Genomic DNA, 10,603 nt, shown 5'->3' with positions numbered 1-10,603 from the left:
AAAATGGTACTTGGAAAACTGTATATGCACATGGATAAGAATGAAACTTAACCCCTATTTTATACCACTAATAGAAATTAACTTGAAATATAAGACCTGAAAGTATGAAAATCCTAGAAGAAAATATAGGAACAAAGCCTCTTGACATGAATCTTGGTACTCATTCTTTGGAAATCACATATCATACACATTTTTAAGTTGGTAGAAATGCAGTGCACTTCTATCCTTTTTGCCTCAACTCAATTGCCTTGATGAGCTCTCTAATGGATCTTGATCTCATTTCTTCAAACTGGTCTGACTTCTTAGTCCTTTCAAAGAAATTGTATTATGAAGTAGCAATACATTTATATAGAAGAACTCTTCTTGGTTAACTTAAAGTTTCACAGGCTCCTGTGGGATCTGCCACATGGTAGGCATAATGAATTGAATGATTAGTCCTCTATCTGCTCTTCATTTAGTATTAGATCAAGTGCAAAACATAGTATCTGCCCCCTGACATGTTTATAGGACCTCCATCCTAGTCCAAACACCACTGAGCTCACCCAAGAATGTTGGATGATAGTTATCTAGTCATCAGTATGTATGCTTTTGAAAACCTTGATTTAGGCCACTTGACTACTGAAAGAAGTTTTTTTTTTTTTTTTTGCATTGTTGAATAAGTCTTGTCAGCAAAGAACTGGAAATCTCAGGTTTGGTATTATTATGTCCTGCATAGACCATGTCTGGTTGAGTGCTCATTAGTAGATTGATCAGTCCGGTGATCAACTGTATGTCTTGCTTTGGTAAAAAAGTGATTCTCTGGCTTAGGGCTTGGCTTTCTTTTGGAATGCCCACCATTCCAAAAGGGGATGAGAGAGTGACAGCATCTAGTGATCTCATAACTCAACTTTATTGAACTTTTTAACCCTTCAACCCTGGACTCTGGGCAAAGGGATGGTGGCTCAAAGGGGACCGGAGTCATACAGGGAGCTATTTTGTTGTGCGGCTTTGGGGAGAGGGCTGGAGGGGCAGCTGCTAATGCCTCTGTGCTGAGTTCCTCTCCTCCTCTTTTTTAACATTTTATTTTATTTTTTAACAATAGCCAATTGCTTCTAAAGTAGATTTTAACCTGTATCATTTTCACTGTGTAGAAAATGACTTAATTGTTCATGGTGCAGAATATGAAGGAGTGAATGATTTAGGTGTCCATTAAGGTTTCTTCCAAATCTCAGACTATTTTTTTGAAGTCAAAAGAAAACAGTTTTTTCTTGTGTTCACTTAGGCTAAAGGGATTCCCAGGTCTATTCTCTGGGCTGTTCTGTTCTTTCACTTATTAAGCAACTACTGATGGGATACCATTTATGCACCCATACTTTGCCAGTTGAGATGGGGATACAAGGAATTACTACTGGCTTGGTACCTGACATCCATGAGCTTAAAATTTAATGGAGACTAAACACACACACACACACACACACACACACACACACACACACACACCACTTTTAAATATATTTTTATTGATTTCAGAGAGGAAGGGAGAAGGGAGAGAGATAGCAACATCAATGATGAGAGAGAATAACTAATTGGTTGCCTCCTGCATGTCCCCTGCTGGGGATCGAGCCCACAACCTGGGCATGTGCCTTGACTGGAATCAAATCCGGGACCCTTCAGTCCATAGGCTGATGCTCTATCCACTGAACCAAACTGGCTAAGCCACACACCACCTTTAAATAGCCTTCACAACCTAGCAGTGTGTAAGCATGCATCCGCAAGGAATTCAGGGAATTGAATGGTCAGTGGGTAAATTTTATGGAAGCACTGGCTTTGTCTGGATGGGGAGATGGCTTACTGAACTTATACACCTCTGTAGATTTTCTTAGTCTCATCTGGTTCTAGGACCTTTACCTCTTTCATCCATCTGTTTTGCCTGAGCTGCTAAGCCTGACAGAATTTGTGGTCTATGAAGTTCTATCACCCAACACTGGCCAGCTCCATGCCTGGGAGACTACCACATTGATACTTGTATGAATTATCACTATTAAGCATGAGCTTGAGCTTTCTAATTAGCTTGCAAAAGGTCTAGAAGATGCAACCTAGAGGTGTGGGAGAATTTACTTTGGTTAAAGAAAACCAGGAGCTGGAAATAATTTGAATAGATAAGTATTCTTTCCCTTTCTTCCTCTAACAGGCTAATCTGAGACAGTTTCTCTGACCAGCCTGTTTGGAGACATCCTAGGTAGCTGAGTAAGTGACCTATCAAGTGACTGGCTGAGGTACTTCAAGCTCATGGTGAAGTAGAGTCCATTGTTGTTTTGCTTATCTCACATTGCTTGCCATCTTTCCCTGCCTCACTTTCCTTTTCCTTCATTCTTGTACTGGGAATGCACCTCCCTGAATAAAGTAATACCCTGTAATCTTTGCCTCAGTTTTTGTTTTCTAGAAGTCTTAGAGAAAGACAGAAGAGAAGTCAATCTTTGTAGAGTTAGAATATAAAAGGGAATGATCTGCATTGAGAACATTTATGTTGGAAATAGCCACAATCAAATTTTAGAGGGCCATGTTGATAGACATGTAGATTCTTTGAAGGTTTTTGAGCAGAGTGCCATAATGGAAATTGGGATTTAGGAAGGTGATTAGGTTGAAGTAGAAAACAGGAGTGGTGGAGGTGGGGAGAACTGGAGGCAGGAAGACTAGTTTTGATTCAAATGTGAGGATGAGTATGGAACCAAGCTGTAGAAATTAAACAGTAGACAAGGACTTTTAGGAGGCTTTAGCCATTTTGATAAAATAGGAAGCAATGTCATTCACTAGAAGTGAGTAGGAAGAAGATACAATTAGGGGGTTGAGGAGGCAGAGAATGTGAGTGTACCCTCTTGAGTCATGCTCCTGAGTATCCATCATCCAGATTTGGTCATGTTGCTTCTTGTTGGTCTGGCTGGTGGCTATAGGTCTTTCTGCTCTCCATTAATAAGCTCCTAGGACACACACAGAATTTCTCATTTCATAATGAATTTGTGTACTATAAAAAATTGCCAAAGGACTCATCAGATATTTATACAATCTAGTCAATTTGGATTTTGTTAATTAAGCTTTGTTAGTTTTGTAAATTAATTTGTTAACAGTTTAAAATTAATTTGTTAAAAGTTGTTCATTAAAACTAATACAGAAAATGCTACTTATAATACTTTTTAATGAACAAACATATGAGCTCTGTGGTTTTACAGCAATTGGCTTTTCTTGTATAGCCAGAGTAACCACAGAATACTTATACAGTAATAACTTTTGTCTAGACTTGGTTGTTCATGAGAAGGCAGAAGTGGGCTTAGCAAGCCACTTGTTAATCTGGATCCAAAATGCAGAAGTGTGTGCTCAGTTTATTTATGTTTTTAAACACTCAGCTACATTTAAAAATATTTTTGAGTAATTTAAATTTTGGCTTGTCATTGAACACTTGGGTTTGTGTTGAAGTTAAATAGTAGACAAGGAATATTAGGATGGCTTTAGCCATCTTGGTAAAATAGGAAGCAAGGTTTGTGTTGAAGTTTCCTGAGTCCAAGATTGTTTTGCTAATGTTCCAAAATATTATGTGAGTGTAGTTTATGTGCTAAGGCAGGTAGGCAGAGGTAAAGTATAAACCAGAGGATATAGTACATCTATACTGGCTCTGAGTTGACAAAATGTAAAGAACCCTTAAGTTAAAACAAATAAACACACCATAAATGTGAAAACATTCCCCTAAGGAACAGTGGATTTGTTGTGCTTCATGTGTGGTTTCCAGGGACTGAGAGTGTTGTTTGGTTAGTGACTCAGGCAGGAATCTGCTTTTAACTCAGCTAGTTAGTCTTTCTGTGGTGACATAGGTGTCAAGGTGGGCCCTTTTTCAAGGGTGGGGGCCTAATAGCAAAGCCCCATTTGTCTTTAGCATTGAAGTGGCGATCCTGATGCTGATGGTAGGATGTCATTTTCTTTGTGCTATCACATTTGCTTTTGTGTGTCTTTCCTGGTTTGGGGCTGTGTTTATTGGTAAAGAGTCAGCTGCTTGTCATCGGTAACTAACTGGTTTCAGTTTCATCACAGGAAGATGAGAGCCAGGAACAGCATTTAGAAATCAACCAAAAGCTTATGGGAGTCTGACCAGTGTCATTGGCGGAGGGTGAACCGGGTTGGGGGAGTTTTGGAAATAGGGGCAATTTCAAAAGTGCGAGGAGCATCATATTTTGAAACAATGAATGATGAGACAAAAGCCATCTCAGCAAGGAGGTGTGAAGTACAAGGAACATATGGAGGAAAACTGAATGAGACAGACTTTTAAAAAATTCTTGTACACAAGAGAAAGTGTATGTTATGTGTTGACTCTTTTAACTTACCAAGGTGCCTATGCCAGCAGCTGTAAGCCTTGCTTAAAAATCTCCCACAAGGTTATGAGGCCTCTTAGGCTCACCTTCCTTCAGGTCACTTCCAATCTTCCCACACATAGACTTATCTCAGCCCCTGGACCTGCTTGGCGGTCTCAACTTGCCTAGGCCCAGTGGGATTTGGCTTTGGTCGATAGTGGTTCTGACCTGGCAATCCCTGTGATGCTGCTTGTGATAGCTGTCTCTCAGCATCATGGATCTCATTCATAAGCTGGACGTTCTCTGATCTGCCCATGGCCCAACACACAGATGTCCAGTATTTATTGCTCCATCAGACCTGTTGAGAAAGATTTCTTCCTCTGAAAAAACAACAACAATCCTTTAAAGACAAAATAAAACAAAACCTAACCAACCAATAAATCAGCCCACCCACTCAAATCCCCAAAGATCCTTACTTAAAGAGAGAGACTGAAGGCCTCCCAAGGCAGGCTGCCTTATTACCAAGGCAGGTACCCAGGGAAGGCGTTTCCCAGGCTATAGCCACTGATTCCGACTTCAGCTGCAGGTAAAAAGTGCAGCCGAGCCAGCAGGCTGCTTCACATATTCTCAGCTGGCCTCTGAGCCCTGCTAGTGCCGACTTGTTAAGTGACCTGATTATGTCTCTAAGTTTACAGAACTGACATATGGAAAGTGTCTGAGAGTTGCCCTGCTAAGTAATAGTATTTGCTTTGGGTTCAGGATTTACCATGGTGTGTGTGTGTGTGTGTGTGTGTGTGTGTGTGTGTGTGTATGTGTGTGTGTGTGTTTTAATATAGAAGAATGAGACAAGAATGAGGTTTCCACTGACATATAATCAGTGGCCTTCTTGCCAAATCCAGTGGTGTTTGTTTAATTCTCTCTAAACTTCTCCATAGGAATTGGTGCTACCATCTTATACATCACTCCTACCTTTAGTCTCTTGCCTAGTAGTGGTGGCATTTCTTAAAATCTGGCCTTAAAGACTGTTATTTTCTTTTTTCACTGGATAATAGGTTTATTTTATGATTCCAATTCTCATCTCTCTGTAGGTAATGCTTGCCTCCACTCATCCAGCTCCAGATTGTCACCTGAGTTTGATATTTATAGATGCCAACTTAGATGCCTTCACCATTATGAAGTCATTCAGAAATAATGATGTCCCAGGTCTAACTTACCTTCCTTCAAAATTTCTCCAATTTACTCCCAGTTTTATATTTCTAATACTGAGTAGTCTCATCTTTTAGTCCTGTTCACTACCTTGTCCTATTGCATTTTATTTTAAACTAGAGGCCTGGTGCATGAAATTTGGGCGGGGTTGACCCTCAGACCAGCCTATTTGGATCGGGCCTAAACGGGCAGTCGGACATCCCTCTCACAATCCAGGACTGCTGGCTCCCAACTGCTCACCTGCCTGCCTTCCTGATTGCCCCTAACCGCTTCTGCCTGCCAGCCTGATCACCCCCTAACCACTCCCCTGCCAGTCTGATCGATGCCTAACTGCTCCCCTGCCAGTCTGATTGCCCCTAACTGCCCTCCCCTGCAGGCCTGGTCACTCCTAACTGCCCTCCCCTATAGGCCTGGGTCCCCCACAACTGCCTTCCCCTGCTGGCCTGATCGCCCACAACTGCCTTCCCTTGCAGGCCTGGTCCCTCCCAATTGCCCTCCCCTGGTGGCCATCTTGTGGAGGCCATCTTGTGTCCACATGGGGGCAGCCATCTTTAACCACATAGGGGAAGCCATCTTGTGTGTTGGAGTGCTGGTCAATTTGCATATTACTCTTTTATTAGATAGGATGGTTCTTTACTTTGTTTTCTTTTCCTTTCATTTTCACTGGCCCCCTTTAAGTCTCATGTTCTTAAATCATTAGCCTATTGTCTTTACACTGCTGGGTATATCCTCTCCAAACGTCATTATTACTGTGAAATTCTTGTTTTCCATACCCTACAAGGCAAAGCAAAATCTCCTACCTTGGTCTGCTCCTGACCCAATCTCCTGCTGCATCCACTTTGCTTCTATTTAGTTAAGAAACAGCCTCAGGGAATCCAGTTGCCTGCTGCCTCTTGAGTCACCCTGAGATTACCATAGTAGCAACAACAATAATCTTGGTAATTTTGATTTTCACATTTGGGTACCTCTTCTGGATCTAGGAACTTCATTCTCAGCAGCACTAAACGTTTACTCACTCCATATTTCATTTAAATTCCAGGTGGCATGCCAGTCAGTATATGAGAAGGGGAAGGATTTGGTGATAGAGAGGGCATTTTTCCTAAGTAAAGTTTAAGAGAAAGGTTTAGAAGTACATATCCTCATTGTAAAAAACGAACTAATCTTGAGATTTAGGTAAGGTTTGGACATCTTTGGATGCATTTTATTTTAGTAGAGCTTTTCTGGTGAGGATCTTGTGTGTAATAAAATAATATATTTGCAAATATAAATTCCTGCATAAAATATTACTAGGAGCTGTATGTTTTCCACTAAAGAGTGGTATTAAAAATTATTTGCTGACCACAGAGATCTGGGAGTAACATGTGAAAAAGAATTCTAGGGAGCCACTTGCAAACGAGAGGAATGTGGTATCCCTTTTTACTTCTTTCCCATGGTCATCACATAATGTGTGACGAGTAAGGGTTGACTTCCACACAGAGATGGAGCATTTCCCAAAACCCATTAGGAAGATTCATCTTGCATTAATGTAGGATATGCTAGTGTTCTTTCTTCCTTTGTTCTGTTATTAGAACAGGGCTTATGATTTTTGTCTTCAGAAATACATGGTTGCTTTCCATGAACAACAACTCACTAGGCCGGATTTGGCCTGGTGTTCTGAAAGGCTCTAGCTGTGGCAGTGGTAGAAAAATCCACCACCCAAGGGTGCATAAGGCCACACCAGATTTGACATGTAGAAGTCAGGAACAATCAAGGGCATGTAGATACTAGGGCAAAGAGCTGATTTGGAAACATAATTTATATGTGAGTGTTCCTAGCCTGGCACTAGGGCAAACTTCACTCTTTTATCTTTGAAATATATTACGTGTCAGGCTCTGTAGCTGGTTTCCTTTCCAGATGAAGAAAAACTGGAAGAACTTAGGCTGGTGACTTACTTATGGCCAAAGAGGTCAACGAGGTACTTTAGTGACAGTGATGAATGACAAAAAGCAAGTGTCTCATACATTGGGCATCTTGCCTCCCAGCATGGAATCAGCAGCAACCATTGATTGAAACTTAGTCCCTTTCCAATCAAATATTGGAAATTTTACCTTGCTCACAGGGCCAATTACTTTTCCCTACTATATTATTTAGAGTGTTCAAGCAGATGTAAAACTACAGTTAGCAATCTGTGAAGCATGTCTCTTTTGACCCAACTGATCTTTGCTGGTGTTCAAAGGCTGTAGAAGCATTTTAGTTTTTAGTTCTCTGATGAGCTAGAAGCAATGGTGACTCTACAGCTAAACTGAAACAAACTGGCTTCACCCCAATTGTCATTTTATAGAAAATGTCTATTTATCTTTCCCATATTATTATAGTATGTAGCTGAATTATAAGCAGGATGGGGGCTATAGCAATGCATACTTATTGACTGAGTAAGAAGTAAGCAGGTGATTTTCTGTCATATTTTTATCCTTATGGTGAAGCTTGTGGAAACTGTTATCAAAATTGTTGCTTTGGAACTTATCTCAAGTATCTGATATGAATCTGGGGTTGACACAGACACAATATGAAGCAAAGAAGGGAATCATTTCATGTTATATTGTCATTCAACAAAGGGATTTTTGAATTCAATAATAGGGAATCATGGATTCTTGGTCTAACTGAACCCACTATACACTGAGTGGTCATATTATTATGATCTCTGAATGCATAATAATCTAGCCACTCAGTGTATATATTTATATATTAGAGGCCAGGTGCATGAATTCGTGCATGGGTGGGGTCCGGCCAGCCTGGCCAGGGGAAGGGGACATGGGCGGTTGGCTGGCCTGCCTGCTGGTTGAACTCCTGGTTGAGGGAACAATTTTCATATTAGTCTTTTATTATATAGGATATACACTGAGTGGTCAGATTATTATGCATTCAGAGATCATAATAATCTGGCCACTCAGTGTATTTTCCATAGTTCAGGTTCACATTCCTGGACAGCTGTGCCAAATGAATTTCTTTGTATTATCAAGAATTGGAATGACTGACAAATCTCAGAGGGAAGGCAGGAATGAGGACGTGGGGAGAGATTAACCAGGGAATTTATATACATATATACATAGCTCATGGACATAGACAGTAGTGGGGTGAAAACGTGGGAGGGGTGGGTGTGTGGTGTAGGGGGTCAATGGGAAAAAAAGGGGGACATCTGTAATACTTTCAACAATAAAGATAAATTAAAAAGGGAAAATAATGGGAATGATCCAGAAAAGACCAAAGCTTGGACATGCATCTCTAGAACTGGGCCAATCCCTGAGGTAAGACAGAATCTCAAGTCTGTAAGTCCCAGCTTTGGCTCTGCTGCTTGGCTGAGGTTGAGAAAATATATCAAGATGAAAAAAGGACTGTTACCTCAGAAAGAATTGAAATGTACTTAGCTTGCCTCTTGCTATTCCATTCCTCATTGGGCTATCTATTTCCTCAAGGCGAGATGAGAGAGATGCTGGTTGGTGAAGAGTTTATAGAGGTGAAAGGAGAAGGGCTGACCTGGGAGCTGTCTTCAAGAGGAATGAATACAATGTATTAGCTTTCCCTGTTTATGGTTTTCCTGGTAGATACCTCTACTATGAACAATAGTTTCAGTGAGGAAGACAGAATGAGTTCTGACAGGAAGGTTGGGAGCTGTGACAGGCAGAAGAAAAATGAAGCCAAACAGCATGGTGATGTGTCATCACTACTGGGTTTACCTTGATTCACATTCAGTTATCTTATTTCTTTTCAAAATGCTAGGCACTTATTCATTTATGAAACAGCATGTATGTTCTGAGGTGCAGTATATGGAAATAAGTCTCGTTACTTTCTTTTCACACCATGAATTCATTAATGCATCCATTCCATTCAAGAGTCATTTATTGAGAGCTTACTAAGTGCTAGGCACAGTAGTTGGTACTATAAGTTATAAACCAATTATTTCCTAGGAATTTTATAGTAGTGAACAATTTGTTTTTATTTAAAAAATTGTTTTGGTTTTTCACTAATGTTACAGTCTTCAAACCAGGAATCCCTGAATAAATGAAAAGAGGTGGAGATATTTGTGATGAATTTTATAGCTTTTTAGATCTGCATTTCAATAGACATATAAAGGCATTGCCTTATTCACTAAAATATTGTCTGCTTATTGCAAGCCAATTATAAATAAGATCGGATACTGATTGACTCTGCAGATGCCCTAATTGTTGCTCAGAAGTCAATGCAATAGATTTCTGAGGCCTTATCCTTGTATATAATCAGTGGCATTGACATAAATTGGAACCTTATATTTCTCAGGTCATATTTTTATCCTTATGGTGAAGCTCTGGAAGCTGTTATCAAAATTGTTGCCTATTATTTTTTACTGGGTAATGTTATAATAATAGCTGTATAAACTCTGAGGAATAAATGTAGGAGATGTGATAGAATAAGAAGCTCTGGATCAAAGAAGAAGACTTGTGATAAGACAGAAATAAAATCACTGACAAATACATAGAAATACACATTACTGGGTGGGATGGTGAAGAAGGAGAAACAAAATTGTGATAATCAGTGACAGGAATCCTGAATAAGTAACCCTTGTGCTAATTACAATGAAAGCAACGTAGATCATGAGGACCTCCAGTGGAAAGGAAGAATGGCAAGCAAGGGTTTGTAGATGACCTGTGTCCTTCCAGTATCTGGGGAGAAAGAAGATAAAAACCTGAGCAATGGAAGTCAAGGTCATTGCTAGTAGAGGGGGAAGTGGTATAGCTGTGGGGCTCATAAGGTTATTTTTGATCACTTCTGAGGCTCAGTTATGATGTAAAAGAGGATGTCCTATGAAAAGAGTGGTTAACACAAATGTGGGAGGGGATTGAAGATATAATTTTAGTGATGTCCCAGGAAAGCTGGGAGGTTAGGAACAAGAGCACCCAGATCTTGTGTGTCTGCCAGGGAAAGAAAGAATGGATCTCTAGTTGTAGAAAAGGAGAGAAAGTTTATGCACTAAAGTTAGACAGGAGGTTTTAGCATCAGTGTACAGATTATCACTTAATACCTGATTTTTTGTGATTATTTGAAATTCTAATTAAATACCTTAATAA

At 40.1% G+C, this 10,603-nt stretch overlaps 1 pseudogene; it reads right to left on the bottom strand.

Annotated features, from left to right (window-relative positions):
* Positions 1–220: 220 nt before the first annotated feature.
* LOC103303672 (progesterone receptor-like) lies at positions 221–4,632 on the bottom strand (annotated as a pseudogene).
* Positions 4,633–10,603: the final 5,971 nt, after the last annotated feature.

Source organism: Eptesicus fuscus, chromosome 3, assembly GCF_027574615.1.
Source record: "Eptesicus fuscus isolate TK198812 chromosome 3, DD_ASM_mEF_20220401, whole genome shotgun sequence".
Lineage (NCBI taxonomy): Eukaryota > Metazoa > Chordata > Mammalia > Chiroptera > Vespertilionidae > Eptesicus > Eptesicus fuscus.
The sequence above is the reverse complement of the archived record's forward strand: the minus strand, read 5'-3'. Positions and strand labels throughout refer to the sequence as shown.